Source organism: Cryptomeria japonica, chromosome 9, assembly GCF_030272615.1.
Source record: "Cryptomeria japonica chromosome 9, Sugi_1.0, whole genome shotgun sequence".
Lineage (NCBI taxonomy): Eukaryota > Viridiplantae > Streptophyta > Pinopsida > Cupressales > Cupressaceae > Cryptomeria > Cryptomeria japonica.
This window is the reverse complement of record NC_081413.1, coordinates 600,135,128-600,155,765: the sequence shown is the minus strand read 5'-3', so window position 1 is coordinate 600,155,765 and position 20,638 is coordinate 600,135,128.

Below are 20,638 nucleotides of genomic sequence, written 5' to 3'. Positions count from 1 at the left end.
TAATATGTTGAGTTATGATTAAGCATTGTTGATGTTTACAAGATTGAATTTGTTTACTGTTAAGTTGTCATAACAGTTAAACCGGTTGATGTCAAGTATTCTTATGAATATTGATCTTAACTGCGATATGTTTAGTTTGTGTGACTAAATTTGAGTTTGGGAAATTTGTATTAGTTTTTCGATATATTGATTCACCCCCCCCTCTCAGTATTCTACCAGATACTTATTCTTTCATCATACCATCAAAAATTGTTCAACGAATCAAGTTTAGAGGCTAGACTAGCCCTCGGTGAGCCAAAACCATTATCTATGAGAAGAGGGTTAACCGACCCAATCCCCATTGGAAAGGGATTGACATTTTTCTTACCTTGATACTACATCATATTAGTCTTGTTAGAATCACCGACCATGGGAACCCCTTGTACTCTACTCGGTTGGGTCATAGTATTATTTTTTCCTAGTTTGTTTTTAATAATAGGATAGTTCTTGTGGATGCTTCCTTCCTTACAATAGAGATAGCATGCATTCAAACCCCCTAATAATTCAATGTCGTAGGAAAATAGCTCATCCTCAATAGTACTCTAAATAGATCTGGTTGGGCAATTTGATGCTAGGGTTGAGAGACACTAACACCCTCGCGTCAAGGTGATGTAGGGTAACCTTAGCATCATCTTTCCTCATGACTTTGACAAGGGAGGAAAGCATTTATGGTAAGAGTGCCCACATAATTGGCGGTCCATTCTTAACAATGATCCATCTAGGACCTGAAAGTGTTGCAACCTCATCATTCATAGCTTCAGGTGTCCATTTTAGAGCCCTATAAGTGTAGTTACCTATACTCCAGTACTTTTTATTCATAATCGATTCTTGCATTTTGGTCTTTTTGAAAAAAACAAGAATATGTTGTCAATGTGTGTTGTCATTGATGATGTATTTTTAATGATGAGCAATTGTTATATGATCATTGATGTTTTTGTCTTGATAGTGTTGGCATATGAACCGTCAACCTGCAACTTGTGGTGCGATTTCAAATATGTTTTGTATTGGGTTGAGGAGATATCTTTGTCATATTTCTCTATACATTTATAATCTAATGTTACAAGAATAATGCGATGTGTTTAGAAATAGGGAATGTCTTTAAAAATCTAAAGGTGCATTTGAAGATACTGTTATTGTGATAAAATTTTGTAGATAATAAAGTTATGATTGCATATAATGATCATCTAATTAAGTTATAATTATGAATTGTTTTAATAATATTAAAATATAATTAAATTATAATGACTTTCTTGTGTACTAATGACAACAAAGAGAGTGAGTTGTCAAATATAGAAAATAATTTACCAATACATTTAATAAATAGTTAATGATGAACATTATGATATACTTATGAAAGGAGACTTTAATTGTTTAGCAAATTGAACCATACATTTAATGGAAACAAGTAAATAATGACAATTGGTATGATGTTAAATTTAGTTTATATATAAATTTCAAGTCTAACATTATTACATTTTTAACTCTTGAAACTATTTTATTAAACTAATGCTAGTGTTGGGGGAAGAATTTCACAACCCTCTTGTCTATCTCTCTTTATTTATATTGTTATCATTTTTGTATAATACATTATCTATGTGATGGTGACTTGTATAATGGAAATTCTCCATCTTTACTTCCTCCTATGTCTTACCATTTGCATATTTATTATAATTCTATACATTACACGAACTTAAATATTTCATGCTATATAATCAGTCTACCACATATCATTTAGTTTTCATGAGACAATGCAAATAGACACATTAATACAACTACTCAATGTTCCCCCTTAGAGATGAACCTACTCTATCTAGAACTAACCATGACTACTACAAATGAACATCCTAAATTTATTAAATTTTATGATAATTATTCCCTCACTCTTTTCTCAATAAACTCTACTCCACCCACTAGACTTTACTTCGTTTCTATTATGATTATCACAACCTTCTTCCCTCATAACATTGATCCCATGCCATTCTTAATTATAAAATAGGATTCCTATTGTTGCAATAATTATATATTATTAATGTTTCTATTGTTGCAATAATTATATAATATCTTGGCTTTTCAATTGCTCACTCAATAGATTAAAGATGAAATTCCAGTTAACTAAGCATTGTTCGGTATAGTGCATGAGATTAGGCATAGACACAACTCATCAGTTGCTTGATTACTTAAGAAGGGAAATTGTGCTACCAAATCTCACGAGCAAAATGAAACTTGTAGTGTAGATATACTGAGGGTAAGTGGTTTATGCATTTTAAACATGAAATAAGTGGTAAAAGCATATTATAATCAGAAAGTTTAATGGGAACAATGTGGAATAGGAGATGGAGATGGAAAGGACAACATGGATGGGTGAAGTGCACAAGTTTTGGAAGACACACTCTCACATAAATGCAAACCATGACTTTATATGTAATGAAAAGATATTATTGATAGAATTATCAAACCAAACTATCATGTTAAAATCTTGGGGTCAAATTACAACACAAGTTAAAGTTGAACATTTTTTAATGTTCAAATGTTTAAAATTTCTGAAAGTATCTCATTACCAAAAAAAAATCATACAAGTTATATGTCATACAAGCTGCTAGAAATAGATTGATAACCACATCTTGAGGGCATTATGCAACACAACAACACCACTTTGAGGTACACCAATGAATGACTACAAGCAACAAGGAGGCCTCATATCCCCCAGATTCTAACATGTTTTCTATGTTGATATCTTAAGGAAGATAGAGATCCATTTAAAGGATAAAACACCTTCAATTTCAAGGAGATATCCTTTCTTAAAATGCATGCATTCTCATCTCTCTTGTCTCCTTTATAGCTACTTTTGCATTTCTATTGTACATGTTCCTCTTCTTGATAATGGATCACTGAGTGTGATCTAAAATGTCAAACAAAAAAATAGACAATTTAAACTATAAGCTTTTTCATATTAATTTTATTATTATAATTATAATAATACATATTATTTAATTAAATTAAGATTATGTTTTTAAAAAAAATGTATATTTTTATTATAATATTTATAACATATTATAATTATTACTATTTTATTGAAGTGATAGTTATAGTTAATATGACATAAATATAATTAAAATAATATAATTTTAAAATGACAATTATTTAAAATTATAATAATTAAGAATTCCAACAAATATTTTTATAATAACATTACAAAGGCACTATTTGTCACTATATGGGACTTCATTATCATTTCATAAATAGGCCATAGGAACATAGGAATGTCACCTAATTCTATTATTTAACTAAAAAAATACAAGTCACCTAATATTAATAACTTGTTAGTTCCTGCCTATGTAGAATACTATTGCAATCATTCAAATTTATGTAAATTAATTAATTTAACCAAACATTATACATAATTAAAAAATTTAAACAAAATCCATATAGTCTATCTTTAATTCTTATCTTAAATGATTTTCATTAGTTATTTTTCTTTCTTTTTATTGGTCATAGAATGTAAAAAGTTTAAATTTTCAAAAAAAAACACACTTTATACATTTAATTCAAATAAGATATTATTATTGTAAATTTTTAGCTTTGTACTATGGCAAGTTCACATTTTTTTATATATTGAACAAAGCTAGAAAAATACATAGAGAATAGTAGTTCAAAAGGAGCTGCAAATAAGAGAAATGTAAAATAGACGACATGACCTTAGAAGCATAGCTACATGACCACTGATACAAGCTGAAACAATCCAGCTAAATCTAAGACAATACAACCTCTTATGCAAAGATTACAAAATTATATACCTGCTAAAAAGGTCTTGCATAACCCAAACATAGCTAAAATCTTATATCCACATATAAATAACCGAAACCATAGAGCCTCAAATACATTGTGTAGCTGAAATTAAACAACTTCAAATACAAAGCTTTCAAAGCCATATTATAGCTAAAATAGTCTGAATTTAAATAGGTTTTGAAATCGGCTTGCACAACGAAGGTCTTTATTAGGTAGCAACAAGAACGGGTACTTAATCTTTTCCAATCGCCTATGATATTTGTCATATTTTTTCACTCGGGAACATAAAGAAACAAACTGTAATATAATGTCAGAATAAAACTTAAGAATTTCAATTTCTGATTTAATATATGGTTAGAAAACATGGCTAAACATCTACTTTTCCATATTAAGTAAAATAGGCAATAACTGTTGGCAACAATGCAAAAAACTGAGAGGGGGGCATGAATCAGTTTTCTCAAAAACTTTACTTAACTCAACTACAATTTTAGATTTGATAATTAACAATGAAAGCATAAATCAACACCATATCAATATCACACATAACATCAAGATTTTTGACGTGAAAAAACTGGTTAAGGGAAAAACCACGGTGGGAACCTACCCACAATATGATGATACCTTGTTAGAAGTATATGAAATATTACAATGGGGAATGCACATGCATTCAAACACATTTCCTAGAGCTCATTGCTCCAAAATAACAAAGGGCTACAACCTTGGGAAGGCTCACTACCTTACAAAAATATTCGGATTACATGTGGAAGATCATGAACTGATAGAATAACATCTCCTCATGCTTGGTTATAGTTCCGGTTAAGAAAATAACACACATTCTTCTCTTTCACACTTCTTCACACTTCTTCTCTATCACTATATGATTAATAAATTATTCGCACACACAAATACCTCTCTCACATGAATATTACATCTATTTATAGAAATCATCAACCTATATTTCAAGATCGGCTCGACACACACAATACAAATTAACTTATGTGGACCAAAACAATGTTAGCTAAGACATAGCATGGACCAAACCAAATACCTTGAACATGCAACACCTCCAATAATTACTCCACAAACATCTACAACATGCTACAAGCATCATGTCGGCCAAGAACATGAAGAACACCACTGAATCAAGAGAAATCATCAATAACGAGCACAATGCTCAATACAGACCACCAACATGGATATAACATGATCCAGAAACATCCACAAGCATCATGAATTACCACAACAACAACCACACCAACTCAAATTACAAGAATCAATGTTATCATCATACCGAACCTCAAGAACATAATTGCACTGACTGTCAAACTGAAAGATTCACTTTCGGACCTCCAAATCATGAACCATCTCAGTTGAGGACACACCAGAACATCCCAAACACTCTACCAAATCTGCAAACCAAGATATTGTAACATGGAGCAATGCGAAGCAAAATTCAAAACACTAATCAACACTAAACAACTAAAAAACCAACCGCAATACCGAATCTCATAACATGATCAAATCTCCATGCAAACCAATGAAACTTTAGTTGAATCAACTAGAAATACTTATCTCAAAACCCTTTAATCTGCAACATACTAGCCAAACCAACTCACTTAATCTGGCTGCAACACTGGAACACACACAGGAATATGTTGACATCAATGACAACAACACATTCCAACAAACTCTTCAAAAATATCCAACAATCTCCCCCTTTGGCATTGATGGCAACATATGAATGTGAAAAACAATCAATGCAAAGAAAGAAAATAATCAGCTCCCCCTTAGATCATGCACACATCTCAACACAAGTTTTTCACATAGGTCTCTCTCCCCCTTTGACATCAGTGCTAAAGGCACATACTGCACAAATCTCTCAATAATCTTCCCCTTTGACCTAGCATATGATATGATAGTTTTCCAGATGATTCTTTCCCCCTTTGGAAAAACTCTCTCCCCACAACTGAACATTAAAACTAACAAATCTGAACATTTGAACCACAACATTGAGTACTCCCCCTGAGTAGTAGCCACCACTCATCAATCCAGATCATAAGATATCTTTGTAAAATCCACCGAACCAATGCAACTCCATGCATCTTAGTTCTCATCAGGAGAGAAAATCACCCCTATCTTCTCTTTGAGATACTGAAAAGTATCCTTAGGCAAAGGCTTAGTAAAGATATCTACAATTTTTTCCTTTATAGATACATACTTCAATCTGACTTCCTTCTAATTAACCTTCTCTCTCAAGAAATGAAATTTGATTGATATATGCTTTGTCTTAGAGTGCAACATCAGATTCTTAGAAATGTTGATATCACTTGAATTATCATAGTATATAGCAATAGGCTCATCATAAACAACTCTGATATCCTTCAACATTTGTTTCATCCACATTACCTGAATACAATTACTAGCAACAACAATGTATTTTGCCTCTGCGGTGATAAAGAAATATTATTCTTGTTCTTACTCATCCATGAAACCAACTTATTACCCAAGAAAAATGCACCACCACTAGTACTCTTCTAGTCATCAACATCACTTGCCCAATTAGCATTAGTAAAAGCACTCAAGATAAAGTCATCATATTTAGGATACCGTAAACCAAAATCAATTGTCCTTTTCAAATATTTGAAAATCCTTTTTACAACAATAACATGAGATTCCTTAGGATTAGCTTGAAATCTAGCAACAAGACATACAACATTCATAATATCTGATCTAGTCTCAGTTAAATATAGCAATCCACCAATCATAGATCTATATCTAGTCTGATTTGCTTTAGGGGATTCATCATCTTTTGTCAACTTACATCCATTCACCATAGGGGTACAACTATTTTGAGTCATCCAAACCAAAATTCTTCAACAATTCTTTTAAATACTTGGACTGAGATATAAAAATGCCTTTATCTAGCTGAGTAATTTGCAATCCCAAAAAACTTTCCATTTCTCCAATCATGGACATTTCAAACTCATTTTGCATATCATTAGCAAACTTCTTGCACAAAATATCATCTCCACCAAAAATAATGTCATCAACAAATACCTCAACAATAAAAATGTTATCATGAACAATTTTGAAGTATAGAATACTATCAGTAGTACCATTATTGAATCCATGCTTAAACAAATACTTATCCAATCTAGCATACTAAGCTCTTGGGGATTGCTTGAGTTCATACAGTGCTTTCTTCAATCTGCAAACCATATCTTTCTGATCTATCAATTGGAATCCATCTAGTTGCTCAACATAAACTTCCTCTTCCAACTCACTATTAAGAAAGGCTGACTTGACATCCATCTGATAAAATTTGAAATCTTTGTAAGTAGCATAAGCAATAAATAATCTAACAACTTCAATTCTGGCCATAGGAACAAAAGTCTCCTTAAAATCAATTCCTTCCATTTGAGAATATCCCTTGCAAAAAAGTCTTGCTTTGCTCCTAACCACCTCACCTTCCTCATTCAATTTGTTTTAGAAGACCCATTTAGTTCCAATTAAGTTTTTATCCTTAGGTCTGGGAACAAGAATCCATGTATTATACTTTTCAATCTAGTTCAATTCTTCTTCCATTGCTTTAACCCAATTTTCATCTTTACATGCTTCATTAACATCCTTAGGTTAAATCTTAGAAATCAAGTAGTACTCTTCAACAATTCTTCTTCTAGTCTGCACACCTTTATTATTATCTCCTATGATCTGATTTTCTGAATGATTTAACCTCACATACCTAGGAGTGTTAGGGTTTTTTTATTTTCAAACTCTTGAGCTCTTTCTTTTGCATTAGCACTTGTACCTTCTCCTTCATCCCCTGGCTTCTCTGGAACAATTTGAATTGGATTCTGGGTTTGTACTTTCTTTCCTTGATATGAACTGACATCTTGATCATCTGATTCATATTTGCAAGATCCGATCTTTCTCTCATTGCTTTCATCAACCTTCACATTAGCACTCTCAACTATCTTTCTTAATCTCTTATTATAACACTAGTAGGCCTTTCTCTTAGTAGAATAACCAAGAAAAATTCCTTCAGCACATCTAGCATCAAACTTACCTAAATCTTCATCTCTTCTGGTATATCATTTACTTCCAAAAATTCTGAAATTTCTAACTGTAAGAACATGACCAAACCATAACTCACAAGGAGTCTTATTGGTATCACATTTGATATGCACCTGGTTAAAATTATATACAATAGTACTTACAACTTATCTCCAATAGATATGCAAAACATTTCCTTCAATCATCATCATTCTAGTAGCTTCCTGAATTATTTTGCTCTTCCTCTCCACAACACCATTCTGTTGATGGGTTCTAGGTGTAGATAACTATCTCTTCACTCCATGCACTTCACAAAATGTATTGAACTCATTCAAAGTGAATTCACCACCTCTGTAAGATCTCATACACTTTAGCTTTATTCTAGTCTTGGTCTCAACCATAGCTTTGAAATTCTTGAACTTCTCCAATGCTTCAGACTTCTCCCTCAAGAAAGTAACCCACATCATCCTTGAATAGTCATCAATCAGCAACATGAAATACATATCTCCCTACAAGCTTCTCACTCTAGAAGGACCACACAAATCAGTATGCACAAGATCCAATAATCCATTAGAACAATATTGTTTGATTTTAAAAGTATCTCTTGTATGTTTCCTTAATTGACATTCCTTGCATAGCAGATTAGTAGTCTTTACCAACTTAGAAATATCTCTCATTGCTTAAGTATAACTTATCTTAATCTTGTAATCAAAATTCACATGTCATATTCTCCTATGCTACAACCAACTTTCATTAATATGAGAAATCAAGCAACTTTTACCACCAGCATTCAAGTGAAAGATATTGCTTTTAGTCTTTGTACCTGATGCAATCTCAATTCTGGAGCTACTTGAGATCTTACACTTTCCATTCTTGAATTGCAAATCATATCCCTTGTCAACAATCTATCCAACACTCAAAATATTATGCTTTAGACCTTCAACATACAGGACATCATCAATGTTATGCTTATCATCAAGAGAAATGGAACCTTTGCCACAGATTATACTAGCTTTGTCATCTCCAAATCTTACTACACCACCATCATACTTTTCCATACTCACAAATTTACTTTTATCACCTGTCAGTTGTGAGACCAACCACTGTCAATAACCCATTCATATTTCTCTTCAACTTTAGCAACTAAATCTTTCTCCTTATTAATGCAGCTAGTAGAATCAATAGGCACTAGATCATCTTCCTTCATATCAATAAACACTCATTCATCTCTTGAATTTCCCTTATCAGATTCATCATTTGTCACACCTTCATCAACAACATAATAACATTTCTTCTAATATTTGGGATTGTATGGTTTGAACTTAAGAACTCTTTCCGGACACCTTGAAGCAAAATGTCCTATCTTATTACATAAAAAACATTTAAGAGGTAACTTTCCTTCATGCTTACTGGCTCCCTTAGGCAATCTCTTGGCAATAAGGGCTCCAATCTCCTCAAGATCTCTTTCTTCTTCTTCAAGTTTTCTCATCTCCTTCTCATATGTGGACACCCTTGTAGAAATTTCTCTCGTATCATATCTCTACTTTCCAAAAATAGTAGCTTTGAATATAGATTCTGACTTAGGAAGAGATTCACCAAGATCTCTCAACTCAAAGGCAGCAAGCTTGTCAATCAACATGTCTCTAGTTACATTTGTCATCGTTTGGATCTCCTCAATAGAAGCAACTTTGTATTTGTAAGCATGAGGCACAGTTCTCAATTCTTTAGCTACAATCTCTGTAGTGCCCCTCCCCGAGTCATCTTTCTCTTTTGAATAACAATAGATCATATTGGTATGGCTTAGTCTACTTAATGATGATTTGATGGTATCTTATGGTGTACTAAGCCTATTTCATGATTATATTGTATATAATAATGATTATGATAGTGCTTTCTTGATTGTGAGTGTCTTCTATTGTATTCATGATAGAGACGATGCCATATCACTTATTGTGAGCATGATATGATCTTGTGATTCTCTTCACTTGTCTGCCTGTTTTATGATATATATTATGGTATATGTTGTTTCATATGTATTGGTGGTGATAGCTTTTCAGATACTAGACATCGACTCCACCTGGCTTCATAGGTCTGAGCATGTCCTATCCCAATGGCAAGTTGATCAGAGATGACATGAAAACCCACCATACACTCTAGGTTTAAGTTGATTAACCTTGTCAGTTTAGAGTCTTGGTGTGAGTTGTCGTTTGGTGTCAAGTGGTCTATTGAGTTATTCTATGTTGGATTGGTTTGTAGTGTTATGATTATTGACTAATTTAATTATTAATCAATTAACTGATTTATATAGTTTAATAATGTTAATTTAATTTAATGGATTTACATAGTTTATAATAATAAAGTAAATAAATAATTGATATTAATATTTAATATTAATAAGAAATTAATATTGGGATTTATATTTAATAAGAGATTTTATATTATTGATATTTATTTATTGATTTATGATTATTGGATATTTATTATTTACTAATTTGGGTATTTGTTTATACACCCTTGGTTATTTTATTAATGAGCTTTTATATTTAATTGTGTCCATGGTTTAATTTATCCTTGGTTGTTTATATTATTGTTTACCCTTTTATCCTATTGGGTTAATTAAACATTATATTCTCTATCTACACTATTTTACTATTGGCTGTGAGTTTGGGGTAAGATGATTAAATATATTTTATTATTCTTAACATGGTATTTGGAAAGGGTTGGTAAGAAATATATTTTATTCTATTATTTTGATTGGCCAACATTATTTCATGGTTTTGGATTTGATATTCTATATAGTATATTTTCCTGAGCTTTGTCGGGGGTTGACTTTTTGGAGAGTTTTTTGTACGGTTGAAGATTTGAAAGCTTGATTTGATGTGGCTGGATTTTGGTTTGTTTGCGCTTCTTCGGATTCATTTTTCCATAACTTCAATTTTACCAGGTCGGAGATCTATTTCATTTTATTGTATTTAATTTAAAAAGATTGCTTTCTTCGTGTCTGCGAAAAGATTATCTATTGGGAGCAATTTTGAGAAATTGTCATATAGTTTGATTAATATAAATATGCATATGAGACCTTGGGATAAATATATATTGTAAAGTTTTCATTTTTATGGGATACCAGGTTGATTTTTGTGTTTGTTGTGAATTTTATTTCCTTTTTTGAGAATTTCTCGGTATATGCGCTAAGCAAACAAATGCGCTATTATGTTTAACAAATGTGTGACAAAATTTAACAAATGCTCTAAAAGATTTAACAGATGCTCTAAAAGATTTAATAGATGCTCTAAAGGATTTAGTAGATTCTTTAAAAGATTTAAAAAATGCTCTAAAAGATTTAATAGATTCTCTAAAAGATTTAACAAATGCTCAAAAAAATTTAACAAATGTGCAAAAAAAATTGTCATATGCACTAAAAGATTGGTCAAATGCACGATTCTACCTTTTTAGTGGGTTTTTGATCATTTTGTTAGTTGTGATCAATTTTTATGATTTTGGCTTTTTACCAAAGGCATTTCGTGATGTCCTTGAGGTTCTTGGCTCTATGTATTACTCAGGTTTGATTGTTTCATTGTTATTTGGGCTCTGGTAAGAGGGATATTGCCTTACCGTTGAGGATTGTGTGTAAATGTTGTTATGGCTCCAGCAAGAAGGAGAATACCTTGTTGTTGAGGATGATTTGAGTATGTTCTAGGTGAGGACTTTGATCCATTGTTGAGGATTGTATTATGTTATGGTTGAGTAAGATGAATATGTGCCTTACTCTTGCTTATTGTTATGTCCTTGATAGTGGAGGCTCTTGTTTGCATGTTGGCTTTATGGACTATTCTATGCCTTGCTGATATATTAGGCTCTTTGGATTAAGTTTTATATGTGATTTACATGGCCTATGAGGTTGTGATTTTGGTGTTATTGTGCATTTATGATATACTTATGTTTTTGGAGACCTTGGTTAGTCGGGTTATGCTTTGAGAGCCTTTGTTCTTGTTGTGTATATTTACCTTAAGGCCTAGGTGCATGGTTAGATAGAGTGGGATTCTATGAGTCTGCTGAGGTCATGAGGAATAGACTGCTAGGATTCCTTGTTGGTGGGAGCCAGGGTCTATGGTGCAGGAGCACCTAGTGAAGCTCATGGAGCACTTCATCAAATTTTGGTTTGAAATGGCCTATGTTGGTCCCAAATGAATAATGGACTTTTGTATGTCCAAAGGGTGTGTTTTGTGTGTTTAAATGTCCTTTGTGTCTTAGTTTTTTTTTTTGGTCAATTTTTTACCTTTTATGCTTTGTAAGCCTAGAATGGGCAAAATGTGGAAAAATAGTCAATACGCCTTATAAAGCCTTTTTAGGCATTGAAATATGTTTTTGTGGTTATATTAAACCATTTCCAATGATAGAGTTAGGTCTATTTGGCTCACAAGTCAAAAATGCTCATTGTACTAAAAATTTTCAAAATTGTCAAGCAATATTTTGACAATTTTTGGAGAATTTGTAAAAATAAGGCAAAAGGTGGTTATTGGTCCATACTTGGGTAGGATTTAGGTTGTGAGTGAATATTTAAATCCTCACACAACTTTGTATCAGGTTGGCATTCGAAAACAAGAAGAATTCAATACAAAAACTAACAATTTTGTCACTTTTCTTGCATTTTTGGTCCATATGCTATAGCAGTCCGTACTTCCTAAGTATTTGGCTGTACTATTTTAATTTGGGAATTTGTGCCATGTTGTGTTAAATCTTTTCAACCTAGGTTTTTGTGCTGGTGTGAAGTTTTAACATTGTAGCAAAATTATTTTGTTTTAGCCCTGTTCTCGGTTGAGTAAGGGTTTGGCTTCAACAATGGAAGCATCTTTATTTTCTTTGGCTCTTTCTCCATGGCCTCTAAGAGTCAAGTTGTTGTACATATATTTATTTTTTATACAAGTTTTTTCTTGATGGAAATGACAAAGAATTTTTTTTTTGTTGCTTACTAGGCGAGCTCCAATAGCCCGACTAGTGAATTTTCATGGTGTAAAACAAAGCTTCTTTGCAAACCCCCTCCAAGTGGACCTCATTTTTGGTTTCCTAAGGTGGAATTAAGTTTGGATAGAGCTTTTAGATGAGATGGGAGGATGTTTCAATGAATATTTTGTTGGAATGCATTTTGAGTAGAGAAAGTGTTGAATACAATGGTTTTTTAGAACTTTTCCTCTTGAAACTTGGTTGCACATCAAGTGTTTGTCTTTATGCTTGCAGGGAAGGAAGTTGGAAGGCTTTATAATTATGTTATAGACTTTCTCAAAATATTTTGTGGTCTGAAGAAGAGTTTGGAATGGTGATAGGGTGTTTGAAGACTCAAAACCTTTGAAAACCCTTGTTTTTAGGCACATTTATAGGACAATAATTTTACGGTCTTTTCATAACACCTCATAGCACAAACTTGAAAGATCTACATAAAGGGTATCCATATATAAAAGGGTTTCATGAATTATTTTGGTAGTTTGTGGAGTTAGAAGCATTTTTAGCAATTTTGGAGGGCTAATTGGGACTCTTTCCTTGTAGCCTTGTTTTGAGCTTTTCTTCAAATCGGGTAAGAAGACAATTGAATAGATAACCAAACCAAGTTGAAATAAGCCTAAATTAAATGTTAGACAATGTCCTAAACCTCCTACAACTATTGGTGAGTTATCTTGGTGTTTTGGAGCTAAGAAGTAAAGTTTCACCTTTGTGAGACTTGAGAGCAAGTTTGAATGAAAACAAGAACTAACATGGTAGGAAGAACTCGGGGTTGGTATGAAGCATAGAACAAGAAAGAAATCAAAGAAACAACACCTAAATAAGTGAAAAAACCTTCAAAAACTACCCTTAAGGGAACTTGCAAAACAAATTGATTGCAAACACACAAATTGAGCCAATTCTTGAGTTTCTCCCTATCATAGTGGTATCAGAGCAAGAAGTAAGTCTTGGGTAGAAATGAGTAGTTTCAATATGCTTACCAATGCTGAGTTAGCCAAGAAGGTAGAAGACCAAGAAGAGAAAAATAGAGCACTAAGGGAGAGATTAGAGCAACTAGAGACAAAACTAGTTTCAGTAGAGATCAAAACTGAAGAAGTGAGTGATAAGGTAGGAGATAGGGGCAAATTGGTAGCAATAGAAGATGAGATCCCTATACCTGACCCTATTCTTGAACAAGAATATTTCTTAAAGGCCTTGAAGGCTTTGAGTGGCAAAACCTTAGAAGGTGTATCTCTTTTTAGTGGTAAGATGGATCCAGATTCAGTCATGGAGTGGATTGAAGGCCTGGAGAATCACTTTGAATGTGATGGGGTGATAGAGGCCTAGAAGTTGAAGGTAGCTAAGTCTAGGTTGAGAGGGGTTGTCTTAATATGGTGGAAGTTCATTCAAGATGAGAGAGAAAAAGAGGGGAAACAACCTATAGCAACCTCGAAAGGAATGGTGTCTAAGGTCAAGGAAACCTACATACCAGATGATTATGAAATCCAACTACATAAGAAGAGGCAGAATTTGAGGCAAAGGGAGTTAGATGTGAGTAGCTATATAGAGAAGTTTCAAAAACTATGTTTGAGGTCAAAGGTTGTGGAAGATGAGAACATAAAATTTGCAAGATATCTCAATGGCTTGAGATGGAATATACAAGAAAAGTTGAGTTTATTGTGTCCCAATACAGTGCAGAAGTGTTACCAACTGGCACTCAAAGTGGAAGAGAAAAGTAGGAAGAAGAAAGAATAAAGCAACAGAGGTAGAGGTAGGGGAAGAGATGGTAGAGGCCATAGAGGCAATTTTGATGGAAGAGGAGCTGATCAAAGGTCCTAAGGAGAGTCCAAACTTATAGAGAAAAGTGGGGATTCTAATAGCAAGAGCAACTATAGAGGAAGGGGATCTAGCAACCTGGGAAGAGGTAGATCTAGTGGACCAGGAAGAGGGTCCTACTTCTCCACCATGAAGTGTTACAATTGCCAAAATTTGGGTCATCCCTCCTATAGATGCCCTAAGAAATATTCTTCATCTCAAGGAGGTGAAAGAAGAGTGACATATGTGCAAGAAGAAGTAGCAAGTGATAAGACACAAGACGTGAGTTTAGCTTCAGAAGATGGGGAAAGTTTAATGATGAGAAGAGTCTTGATCATGGAGCCAAACAAAGAGGAACCAACTCAAAGATCTTTATTTAGAATCAAGTGCAAGATCATGGGTAAGGTTTGTAGAGTGGTGATAGATTCAGGCTCTACAGACAATATTGTGTCTGAGGAAGCAACAAATAAACTTAAATTGGAGAGAGTTCCACATAGTAGTCCATATAAGGTCACTTGGCTCAAAAAGGAGCAGCATGTGGTGGTGAATGAACAAGCTTGGGTTGAGTTCACAATAGGGGGTTATAAGGATAAAATCTTGTGTGATATACTCCCAATGGATGCTTGCCACCTACTTCTGGGTAGGCCATGGAAATTTGATACAAAAGTCATTCATAATGGTGAGAAGAACTCTTATTCTTTTCAAAAAGATGGATTCACATATAAAATTCAGTCCTTAAATGATGAAGGAGAGGGAATCAAATCAAAAAACCCAAATGCCTTGTTGGTGAGTGAGAAAGAGTTCATAAACATTCTTGAAGAGGGTGAAGGAGTGGGATTTGAGTGAAACCAAAGGAAGAAAAGAAAGAAAAGAAGGTTCAAATACCTCATGAAGTGCAGCAAATACTAGACAACTTTAAAGAAATCATAAGTGATGGAGCACCAGCAACCCTACCACCTACTAGAGCCATAAGCCATCAAATTGACTTCATTCTAGGAGCCTCATTACCCAACAAAGTAGCCTATAAGATGAACCCAGAATAGAATAAAGAAGTGGCTAGACAAATACAAGAGTTGTTAGATCAAGGTTTGATAAGAAAGAGCATAAGTCCTTGTGTCATACCTATAGTGTTAGCACCAAAGAAAGGAGGAACATGGAGGCTATGCACAGATTCAAGAGCCATTAATAGAATCACTATCAGATACAGATTCCCTATCCCAAGGATTGAAGATTTGATGGATTTCTTGGGAGGTACAAAGTGTTTCACAAAGATTGATCTCAAGAGTGGTTACCACCATTAGGATAAAGGAAGGTGATGAGTGGAAAATAGCCTTCAAAACTAATGAAGGACTTTATGAGTGGCTTGTTATGCCATTTGGTCTCACTAATGCTCCTAGTACATTCATGAGACTCATGAATGAAGTGATTAAAGATTTTATTGGTAAATTTGTTGTTGTATACTTAGATGATATCTTTATTTTTAGTAGAACTAAATATGAACATCTAAAGCATCTCAAATTTGTATTGCAACAATTTTATGATGAGCAACTAACAATAAACTTGGAGAAGTGTGAATTTATGCAACATGAACTAGTCTATCTTGGTTTTGTAGTTTGAGGTGGAGACTTGAAAATGGACACATCAAAGGTGGAAGCCATCACCAATTGGCCAACACCAAAAACAACAAGTGAAGTGCGAAGCTTTCATGGTTTTGCACAGTTCTACAGGAAGTTTATAAGGGGATTCGGTGAGATTTGTGCACCTATGCTAGATACTATTAAAGGTGGAGTCAAGACAAAGTTTCAGTGGACCAAAGAGGCTAATAAGGGGTTTGAACTCTTGAAACAAAAGGTAGCTACACAACCAATACTCATTCTTCCTAGTTTTGATAAGTTGTTCACTATTGAATGTGATGCAAGTAACATAGCAGTTGGTGCTGTTTTGAGTCAAGATAATAGACCAGTAGATTTCTTTAGTGAAAATCTCAATGATGCAAAAAAGAATTATTCATCCTATGATCTTGAATTGTATGCTCTTGTCCAAGCTCTTCGAAAATGGAGGCACTATTTTCTGCCCAAAGAGTTTGTTGTTTACACAGATAATAAAGCTCTTAGTTTTTTGAATTCACAAGATAAGTTGAGTCATAGACATGTTAAATGGGTTGAGTACTTGCAATCATATACATTTTTCATTAAGCATAAGAAGGGACAATGTAATAAAGTAGCAGAAGCTTTGAGTAGAAGGCTACTAACAGTGCAAGAAGTGTAGATTCAAAGTATTGGAGTTGATTTCTTCAAGGATTTGTATCCAAATGATGAAGATTTTGCAGCCATTTACAAGGTTTATCAAGAATTTCAAAACCATTTTCATAGTGAATATGCTAACTTTACCTTGCAAAATGGTTTGTTGTTTAGAGGTGGATAGTTGTGTGTTCCCAAAGGCTCAATGAGGGAAAATTTGATCCAAGAGAAGCACAATGGGTGTTTGAGTGGTCATTTTGGTCTAAACAAAACATTGGAACTTGTGCAATGTTTCTACTATTGGCCAAGAATGCAAAGGGATATTAGGAGGTATGTTGAGCAGTATATGGTTTGCCAAAAGGCAAAAGGCACATCTACCAATGTTGGTCTTTATCAGCCATTACCCATTCCTACAAGGCCATGGGAATCTATGAGTATGGATTTTGTGGTTGGTTTACCCAAAACAAAGCTTGGTTTTGATAGCATGGTTTACCCAATTTGTTTTTTAAAGAGGTTATTCGAATCCATGGTTTGCCTATTAGTATTGTTTCAGATAGAGATGTCAAATTCCTTGGACATTTTTGGAAAACTCTTTGGAAAAGATTGGGTATAACTTGTCTTTTGGTTCAGCCTATCATCTCCAAACTGATGGCCAAATAGAGGTGGTCAATATAACACTTGGTAACCTCTTAAGGTGTTTGACAAAAGAGTATGGATAGAGTTGGGATCAGATTCTTCACCAAGTAGAGTTTGCCTACAATGACAGTGTCAACAGGTCTACTGCCAAGAGTCCTTTTGAGATAGTGTATGGTATGCACCCAAGGGGTGTTATGGAGTTGAGAAACCTTGGTAATGTGCAGCAAAGAAGTGGTCAATATGATGATGTAGCTCAGTCTATGAAGGAGGTCCATGATCAAGTAAAGAAAGCTCTCCAAGATGCCTCACAAAAGGTCAAAGATAGAGTTGATGCAACAAGGAAAGATGTACAATTTTTAGTTGGTGACCTTGCTATGGTGCACTTGAATAAGTCCAGACTTCAAATAGGAATTCCCAGCAAACTCTGAATGAGGAGGATAGGTCCTTGTAAGGTTTTGGCTAAGTATGGCTCTAATGCTTATAAGATTGATTTGCCTAATGATGTTGCTTTGTCTCCTATCTTCAATATTGTAGATTTGGTTGCATACAAAGGGTAGCTTCCCAAGGAGGATGAGAGAGTTTCAGAAGTTCACCAATCACTTTCAGACCTGCCTCTTCCTTCTACACCCATGCCTCAAGCTGAAAAAGTTTTGGATTCTAGGATTCTCAAAAAGATTAGGCACCAAGTCTATATGGAGCGTTTGCTCAAGTGGAGGAACCAACCAAACTCCAAGGCTAATTGGGTACCTAAATCAGACTTTCTTTAGTCTTAAATTGATCCCTCATTTGTTCCAAACTGAGTCACTTGACTTCTTTGTCTTTGGGGGAGTATGGTGCAGGAGCACCTAGTGAAGCTCATGGAGCACTTCATCAAATTTTGGTTTGAAATGGCCTATGTTGGTACCAAATGAATAATGTACTTTTTGTATGTCCAAAGGGTGTTTTTTGTGTGTTTAAGTGTCGTTAGTGTATTAGTTTTGTGTTTTTTTGAGTTTTTGGTCAATTTTTTACCTTTTATGCTTTATAAGCCTAGAATGGGCAAAATGTGGAAAAATGGTCAATACACCTTATAAAGCCTTGTTAGGCATTGAAATATGTTTTTGTGGTTATATTAAACCATTTCCAATGATAGAGTTAAGTCTATTTGGCTCACAAGTCAAAAATGCTCATTATACAAAAAATTGTCAAGCAACATTTTGACAATTTTTGGAAAATTTGTAAAAATAAGGAAAAAGGTGGTTATTGGTCTGTACTTGGGAAGGATTTAGGTTGTGAGTGACTATTTAAAGCCTCACACAACTTTGTATCAGGTTGGCATTCAAAAACAAGAAGAATTCAATACAAAAACTAACAATTTTGTCACTTTTCTTGCATTTTTGGTCCATATGCTATAGCAGTCTGTACTTCCTAAGTATTTGGTTGTACTATTTTTATTTGGGAATTTGTGCCATGTTGTGTTAAATCTTTCTCACCTGGGTTTGTGAGCTGGTGTGAAGTTTTAACATTGTATCAAAATTATTTTGTTTTAGCCCTGTTCTCGATTGAGTAAGGGTTTGGCTTCAACAATGGAAACAACTTGATTTTCTTTGGCTCTTTCTCCATGGCCTCTAAGAGTCAAGTTGTTGTACATAGCCTTATTGTTTATACAATTTTTTTCTTCATGGCAATGACAAAGAAAATTGTTTTTGTTCCTTACTAGGCGAGCTCCAATAGCCCGGCTAGTGAATTTTCATGGTGTAAAACAAAACTTCTTTGCAAACCCCCACCAAGTGGACCTCATTTTTGGTTTCCTAAGGTGGAATGAATTTTGGAAAGAGATTTTAGACCAGATGGGAGGATGTTTCAATGAATAGTTTTTTGGAATGCATTTTGAGTAGCCAAAGTGTTGAATACAATGGTTTTTTAGAACTTTTCCTCTTGAAACTTGGTTGCACATCAAGTGTTTGTCTTTATGCTTGCAGGGAAGGAAGTTGGAAGGCTTTATAATTATGTTATAGACTCTCAAAATATTTGGTGGTCTGAAGAATAGTTTGGAATAGTGATAGGGTGTTTGAAGACTCAAAACCTTTGAAAACCCTTGTTTTTAGGCACATTTATAGGACAACAATTTTACGGCCTTTTCAAAACTCCTCATAGAACAAACTTGAAAGATATACATAAAGGGTATCCATTTATGAAAGGGTTTCATGAAGTGTTTTGACAGTTTGTGGAGTTATAAGCGTTTTAGCAGTTTTGGAGTGCTAATTGGGGCTCTTTCCTTGTAGCCTTGTTTTGAGCTTTTCTTCAAATCGAGTAAGAAGACAATTGAATAGATCACCAGACCAAGTTGAAATAAGCCTAAGATGATGTTATAAAATTTCCTAAACCTCCTACAACTCTTGGTGAGTGATCTTCGTGTTTTGGAGCTAAGAAGCAAAGTTTCACCTTTGTGAGACTTGAGAGCAAGTTTGAATGAAAACAAGAACTAACACGGTAGGAAGAACTCAGGGTTGGTATGAAGCATAGAATAGGAAAGAAATCAAAGAATAAACACCTAAATAAGTGAAAAAACCTTCAAAAACTACCCTTAAGGGAACTTGCAAACCAAATTGATTGCAAACACACAAATTGAGCCAATTCTTGAGTTTCTCCCTATCAGTCTAGACTGTCTAGATAGCTCATTGGAGTTTTATTGTATTAATCAAGTGATAATATAATAATTAATATTAGGTGGGTTTGGTAGTAGTAACTCAACTAAGTAAGATAAGAAATGTGTTTGTGGTGTCCCGTCTCATGGCTTGGAAGATCGGAGTGAGGTGGTAGATCTGGTAACCGGATAAACCGAACTTCCTTGAATTCCTCAAAGGTTGAGATGGTTCCACATGTGTATCATATATGTTGGGCTAAGTTCTAGGATATCCTTATTGGTGATAGCATGTGATGACACTCTTCCCTACATGTTGATCCTAGTTCCTTATTCTTGTATTGTGGTGCCTCTGGATGTCCTGTATGGTGTATTGTGTCATGATTGTGGTCTTGGAGTTGTTTCATTTCTTTGGTAGTTAGGTGTTAGCCTAGATCTACAGTGTGAATGGGATCTTCTATCATCTCCTAGC